This window comes from Narcine bancroftii, chromosome 10 (assembly GCF_036971445.1).
Source record: "Narcine bancroftii isolate sNarBan1 chromosome 10, sNarBan1.hap1, whole genome shotgun sequence".
Lineage (NCBI taxonomy): Eukaryota > Metazoa > Chordata > Chondrichthyes > Torpediniformes > Narcinidae > Narcine > Narcine bancroftii.
The window spans coordinates 19,818,657-19,826,751 of record NC_091478.1 but is presented as its reverse complement, the minus strand read 5'-3'; positions in this window follow the sequence as shown (position 1 = coordinate 19,826,751).

Sequence of the window (8,095 nt, the reverse complement as noted above, 5' to 3'; positions counted from 1 at the left end):
TGACGTAATGCAGAAACATAAGAAAATAGGAGCAGAATTAGTATATGCAATTCTTCGAGTCTGCTTTGCCATTCAATAGGATCATGACTGATCTCTTGTGCCATTGTCCACAGCTCTCATTTCTTGGGTCTTTCAAAAAATAAAAAATAAAAAAAAATCTGCTTCCCCTTTAAATACCCCAATGACATAGCCCTCGACAACCCTGTGATTGTGAAAGCTACACCATTAGAGGCTGCCTCATCTTGTAACTATATCCCCTGGCTCAAGGTTCTCTCACTAGTAGAAACATTTTGGCATCCACCCCATTAACAAGGACATCTGGAGAAACTCGCCAGGTCTGGTAAAATTTACAAAGGATATAAAGCTGAGAGTGTGAGCTGCGGGGAGGGCGCAAAGAGGTGCCAATGTGTTTTGGTTGTCGAGCAAGTGGGCAAATGCATGGCAGCTGCAGTTTAATTGTGGATAAATATGAGGTTGGTTTGAAAAATTGAGATTAAAATCTGAATAGTGACCATGAAGAGGAGATCTGCAATGAGGCCTGGGCATCCTCCCACAAGCGGTCACTGAAAGCCACCGTTCGGGTGCGGCAAGCTGTTAGCAAGACAAAAGTTATGTTGGCCTTCAATGCAAGGGGAGTAGTGAGCAGGAGCATGGATACATTGCTGTAGCTGTGCAGGACCTTGTGATATCCCTTCGGGCATTGCATTTATTAGATGAAGGATGTTCTTGCTATGGGGAAGTGAAAGGAAAGTTTCACTGGACATGTGCATGAGGAGAGATTCAAGATTCAATTTATTGCCATGTAATAAAAGTGTCATATTACATGGAACTGCTTTCGCCTGATGTAAGGCAAACAGATTTGCCATCGGCATAAATTGCCTGAAGACCCTCTTATAGTCAGAGAAAGAGAAGCTAAAGAGAGTTCACTTATAGTTATCGTGTCCATGGGTTCACCTCCAGCACTCCCGCAGCCTCCATGGTGTTCAATCCAAACCATTGGCAGCCTGAGGTCCAGATCCGAACCTCTGTCATGATCCGGAACTCTTCAGCACCCTCGACACCCCCTCGCCTCCCAGTTCTGATACCAGGTACCTTAGTTTTGAGCCAGTCCCCAGCAGCCCACAGCCTCCATAGGTTTCTCACCTCAAGTTGCTGGCAGCCCACCACATGTGTTGGTCTTTCAGCCTCAGAGCCCCTCACTGGCCCGCCTCTCTGGTCATCGTCCATTGGGTTGTCTCTTCTGCTTCTTCTCAGATTTGGAGTGGGGGGGGCAACCCCCCCCCCCCTGTTTTCTGGTGCCCTGCACCAGTCCTCCACTCCCCTGGAGTCTGAAACCCCTCGTGGATGCTGCCAATTAGAGGCGCCTCCATTTTGGGAGCAGATCCCACAGTCCCTGAACTGAAGGCAGTGAGGAGTTGGTCACCATGTTGTGGGTTCAGAGTCTCGTCCGTGCGAGATCAGGAACGGGTGGGAGATACCCCTCCCCTGAAAACACTACTGAATTTGATAACACTTGGCAGGCTCTTTGTTACCTCTACTAGGCCAAGCGATTATTCATTTGATTTTTATCTAATTACTTAGAATTTAAATTTCCCAGGTGTCATGCTGGGATTTGAACTCTCATCCCCAAGATCAAGGGACAAGTCTGTGGGCGTTGGTTACCTAATCACATGTCCTGATCTAGGATATTTAGAATCTTCAATGTGAAGTCTAATGCGAATTTTGAAAAATACACATTTTAAGAACTATAAGTGAGGAACCAGACATCAAAAATGAAAATAATAACATAAAGTTTGCAGCTTAGAACCAAGCTATCTAAATATCAGCTGTTGGCTCCAAACGAACCACTCTCTAGTGAGTTCATTACATCCCCTTGCATTACATCCTTCCTCATGTGCCTTAGATAGATTATACCTGATTATAATTATACATTTCTCATCAACGCAGGTCCCATATTCTGTTTCACAGAAACTGCTCCCCCGGCACCTTCCCCTGTGGCTGCAGGAGGTGCCACACTTGCACCCACACCACAGTCTGGGGCCCCAAACAGGCCTTTCAAGTGAAGCAACACTTCACTTGTGTATTCGCAGGACAGATTTACTGCACCTGGTGTTCCCTTTGTGGCCTTCTCTCCATCGGAGAGACTGAGTACAGATTGGGAGATCGATTCGCTGAGCGCCGTCCGCTCCAGTGAAAGAGACCTCCCAGTAGCCAACCATTTCAGTTCAGTGTCACACTCCCATACTCACATGTCTGTCCATGGCCTTGTGTATTATCCCACCAAAATCTGGAAATTGGAGGAACAACACTCTATTTTCCTTCTGGCATTAACATTGACTTTTCCAGTTTGTGCTAACCTGCTCTCCTCTTCACTCTTCCTTTCACTCAGCCATTTCCCCCTCCCCTTGATGGCTGTCACCTACCTCCCTTCTCCACCAATCACCTCGTGCCTTTGTGACCACACCCCCTCTACTCTTCTGTTCAGATGCCTGCCCACATTTTTCCAAACCTTGATGGTTCAAGCCCGAAACTTGACCTGCTGAGTTTCTCCAGCATTGTGTTTTTACTTCAACCACCGTGTCTGCAGATTTTCATGCCTTACTTCTGTTTCATAGAACACAGATCAGTACAGCACAGGAACAGGCCCACTAGTCCACATGTTGGTGCCAAATTAAAGGAAAACTGATGCCTGCCCTTGATCTATATCCCACTATGCCCTGCATGTTCGCGTGTCTAGAAGCCTCCTAAACACTACAATCGTATTCATTTTCACCATTACTTATGGCAGTTTATTCCAGGCTCCTTTTCTTGGGATGACAATAGTAAATGCCAGGTGACATTTGTTTAAGTTGAGTGCAAAGTTAAGGGGAGATGTCAGAGGTATGTTTTTTTTACACAGAATGGTGGGTGCCTGGAATGGATTGCTGGGGGTAGTGGTGGTGGAGGTTGGTACAATAGGGGCATTTAAAAGACTCTCAGGCACAAGAAAAAGAGGGTTAGAGGTGTGAGGTTGGGAATAAGTTGGCACATCATCTAGTATCTGTCCGATCCTTGTCGAGCACCTTTCCTGGGTAAATAAGGTTATCCTGAAATTTTCAGTGGATTTATCAACAACTGTGTGAAATTTATGTCTTTGGTTTCACTTACAAGTGGAAACATCTCCAGATTCAAAGTTTCAAAGCTCTTCTCAATCTTAAAGCCATGTGTCAGCTCAGATATCACTTTCTCTCTTCTGGAAAAAGAACCACATTCATTCTGACAATTGCTGATAGCTTTGGTCTCCTAGTTCCACTGCTGCTCTTGTAAATCTTACTTTGCAGCTTCCCCAGTGCTCCCACATTATTTTTTTATTTTGTGGGTAGTGGATGAAAGTACTGAGTTTGGTCCTTAATGGCCCTCAAAGACATGGCTGAACGAGACAAGCCATTTCAGGGTCCGGGTCTGACCGTAAACGTTGGCTTCCTTTTCCTCCCTCGAGATACTGCATGACCTGCTGAGTTTCTCCAGCATGTTTCTGTGGTTATGGTGATCATTTTATTCAGGGAAAAAAAAATCTGCTGTCCTTATCCATTCTGTCTTGTATGTGACTCCAGATACCAGTGTGGTTAACAGAGAACATAAGGAGTCAAGCAACAGGCCCTTCAGCCCACATTTTCTCAGTGATAGGAGATTGTTTTCAAGGCCATGATTTGAGTTTGCACTATAGCCTCACATAATATAATACAGAGGAGGGGAATTTTTAACACCTTGTGGGTGATAAAGTGGCAAAGCAGATAATTTATTCATTGCAGAAAGATTGATAACTGAGTTCATCCTCTTTGGTGATTTAATATCAAAACGTTGAAAGTGAGAATTATCCTCAAGTGATTCCTTGCTATCGGACATGATGTCCTTCACATGGGACATAACAAGAACTTTGGAGATAGACACAATAGGAAGGATTTGATTAGTAATACCATTCCACTTCATTACACAAGGGTCCACTGTACCCACACTATCTGAAAACCCACATGGCAGAATTGAGTTATCTTCAACAGCCAATGCTACATTGAGAATCCCAGACAACAATGGGTCTCCAATACAGTCAGAATTATAGTGGAGAGTAATGACTGGCAAAACTTCAACTGTAACACATGCCCCTCCTACTTGTACACCAGGTGTGTGGCCCTTTAAGAACGGTATCATATGACCAACCATCTTTCTCTGAGTTTTTATATTGATTACTTTGCTGGCTTGCCTCAAACATCTCAGTGAATGATAGCAATAAATTCCACTGTTTAGACTAGAGCTGTGTACTTGCTAATAACCTGGTTGAAGTGTCCAGTATAATTGCAATGTGCTGAATATCTCACTATCGTGAGAAGTAAATATCCAGCAAGGGGAAAAGAAGTAGCCACAGTATCAGAGGAAGTAGAGAAGGAAAAGGAAACAGATGCAAAGGCAGGCAGATTATTGCAACAGGAGGTCCATTTCCAGTCGTTCCCCCAATGGCCCCACACATTGCAGTCAAGCAACTCCCCAGAGGCCGGGGTAAATTTTTATCTGCACCACTTCTTCTCTTGTACTCCACTAAAGGGAGGAATTAAATACCATTACTATTATGAGAGATTTAGTACCAAGCAACCTAATGGTGCTAAATTGAGGGTTGGGATTCTAGAGTCCTGAAATAAAAGTCCATTGAGATAATGGATACAGTGGTTGTAATCATCCAGAAGATCTGAGATTCCAGAGAATGGGATGATTGGAACACTGCCTTATTTAAGAATGGCAGAGACAAAAATTAGGTATCTGAAAGCTAATTGGACCTAATGTCCTTTCTTAGAAAAAATATTATAATCATTTATCAGATTTTTGATTTCAGATTTATTGTCAGAATGCACAACATCACACACAACCCTAAACCTCTTTTTGCTGTGAGCGAAGCACAATGACCACTTATTGGAAGTGCAAAAAAAAAACTACTCAATGAACACATGTAAAGAAATAAAGAAATGTAAACAAACTGTGCAATACAAAGAGAGAACAAAATCAGTGAAGTGCAAAATAAGAGACCCTAATTGAGTTGTGGTTGAGGAGTCTGATGGAGGAGGGGTAGCAGCTGTTCCTGAACAGGGTGGTACGATTCTTGTGGCACCTATACCTCTTTTCTGATGGTAGCAGCAAGAACAGGGAGTGCGCTGGATGGTGTGGATCCTTGAAGAATGCCGCTGCTCTCCGACAGCATCATTCCTTGTCGATGTTCTCAATGGTGGGGAACAAGTCTTGGAGTTTGCTGGTCAATTTTGAAGGGAGAATGGTATTAAATGCCAGGCTTAAATCATTAAAGAGCATCCTGAGGAATGTGGCATAGGTATTCAAGGGCCAGTGAGATGGCATCTTCCGTAAATCTGTTGCTATGACAGATGAATTGGAACAGATCCATGTTGCTGCTCAGACAGGAGCTGATATTGCCTCAACACTAGCCTTTCAAAACATCACTGTTGACGTGAGATTCACTCATTGATAGGAGGAATTAGCAGAAATTTGGAAATTCATAATCTGATCGAAATGATTCAGCCTGTTATCATGGAGGAAAAATCATGTCTGATGCATTTCCTAAAGCGTTCTGAGGAAATATCAGACTGACCAGATAGATCTGTATTTTCAAAAGGAAATCAATGAGATGATTTCACAAGAGTTTGTGATGTTGGAAATAATATATTACCATGGATGGAGGATAAGCTGTCCAGCAGATATCAGCAAATAGAGATAAAGTGGTCATTTCAGGTTGGGGTTTGTAAACAGTGGGATGCTTCAGAGATCAGCTGTTTATAACATACATCAAGAGGGAAGAAATGGGCATACTATTACCAGATTTACGATTGACGCAGAAAAAAGGAGGAAGGCAAGGCATGAGGAGGATATAAATGATTTCAGAGAGATACTGATACATTATGAGAGTGAGCAATAAATTAGCAGATAGAACATGGGAAATGGTAATGTTCACTTTGGAAGGAAGAATGATAAAATGAATTGCTATTTAAATGGGAAAGAATGGAGAAAGCTGCTGACAAAGGGATTTAAAGAGTTTCAAACGTGAAGAAGAAAACTTACAGATGAGTATCATAACTGCATCCCGGCACTATTGCGGATGTATTTATTGTGTTGTGGGAAGTCTTGATCCCACTATTGTAGGAAAGATATTTGTCATTGGAGACAGTTCACTTGGATGATCCTAGGTTGAAAGGTTGGACAAATCTGGTTCGCACTCATTGGCATTTTGAAGAACGGGCAGTGATCTTGTTCAACATAAGGTACTCAGGGTATGACAGGATGAACGCCAAGAGGGTATTTCTGCTTATTACGCAATTACATTTTGGGGGGGGGGGGGTCGCTAGTGTAGAGTAAGGGAGGCACCCAATTCAGAGTGAGACGAAGAATTTTTTTTTCTCAAAGGGTTTTTTTTCTCAAAGCTGCCCCAGAAAGCTGTGAAGGCTGAATCCTTGAGTATATGTGTTTAAAGTTGAGAGAGATTTTTAAGCAGTAATGTTACTCAGGGTTGTATAGACTCTGGAGGGAAGTGGACAAGCTGTGATCTTATCAAATAATGAGGCAGACTCAAAAGGCCAAACAGTCAACTCCAATTTATACTCCTAATGATCTTTTAACGGTCTAAACTCTTAGAATTTTCTATGGAGTTAGTTTTAATGATTTGTCAAGCACTCAGGCACCCAGGATGAAGAGGTATTGTATGGCCCTTGGTAGCGAATTATGGCCTATTTCACCATGTTGGCTTCTGACTGTCTGACTGAGACAGTTCAGGGATTCCAAATAGCCCATTCCTGCTCTGCCTCAGCAGAAAAATGCATAGCCACTCCAATTTCCCTGTCAGGCTCTCCCAGTTTCCTTTCTGCAATTGACAGTGGTGATTGTGTATGCAGCACTGACTCCATGCATTATCATAAGGAGGGGAGGAGTTCCCCATGCTCCTTCCACCATTGTGCTGTTGCATAGAATATGTCTGCTTCTGTTGATTACCATTTCTGAACTGTGGCTAACCACAGCTCTCCAGATGTCTGATACTGCAGTTCCAAAAAGAACCAATATGAATTTCATTGTGCAAATCTCTTCTTGTCAAGCTGGTAGCTTTTGCAAGGTCAGAGGGCTCCTGGATTGACCACGGATGATTTAATTATGGACTGGCCTGTCCACATTTTAAAATTGCAAAGCTCTGGATGAAGGTGCATCTGACTTCTTGTTGCTTTGTGATGAGATTTTTTAGAAACACGTTTATTATACAAGAAATAAGATGCATTTTCTTACAGTAAAATCCCCGATATTCGGAACCTATGGGGATCGTGGATGCCGGATTTTCCGGTTGCCTGAGACGCACCCTTACAATGCCTAAGTAATTCACCTGCATGATTAATAAACTGTTTAAAAGACAAAAGACAGTGGAAAATGTCAAGTAATTTGAGAAAGAAATCAGTATTGAGGTCTCTAATTATGTAAAGTTCACTTTAATCCGGACATTGAAGTAACGAACAACATTTAAATTTAAATTTGAACTCTACACTGTCACTGGCAATATAGCAGTATTGCCAACAGCATAATTAAACCCCCCAACCCCCCAAGTTTACAGATAATATACTTAATACTAATAAAAATAAGGAATCTTACTAGGCAGGGATAGGGAGACACTTTGGGAAGGTCACCCCAGCGACGTTGGCCGGCTCTTCATCCTGGGTGCTGCCATTTTATTCAAATGCAACTTGATTCAAACAGCTGCTGCGGGCAGGACACAATTGGGACGCCCCACTGGCTGAATGCTTGCTCCCATCTTTACCAAGGGATTGGCTGTTGCTTCGGAGAACATTTACTTTTACAATTTTAAGCTTTTATTTAAACATTTATTTATTCTTAGTTTACGTTTTATTTCCTTCGTACTTTTCTTTTGGTGGTTGCTTGAACTGGGAATTTTACTGCAAATTAGTATCAAAATTATGTGTCATGTCACAGAGTCATACAGCATGAAAGCAAGCTACCTCGACCCACCATGCACCTTTTGCCCCCTCAACACTAATCCCATGGGTCTGCTTTAGGACGGTATCCTTCA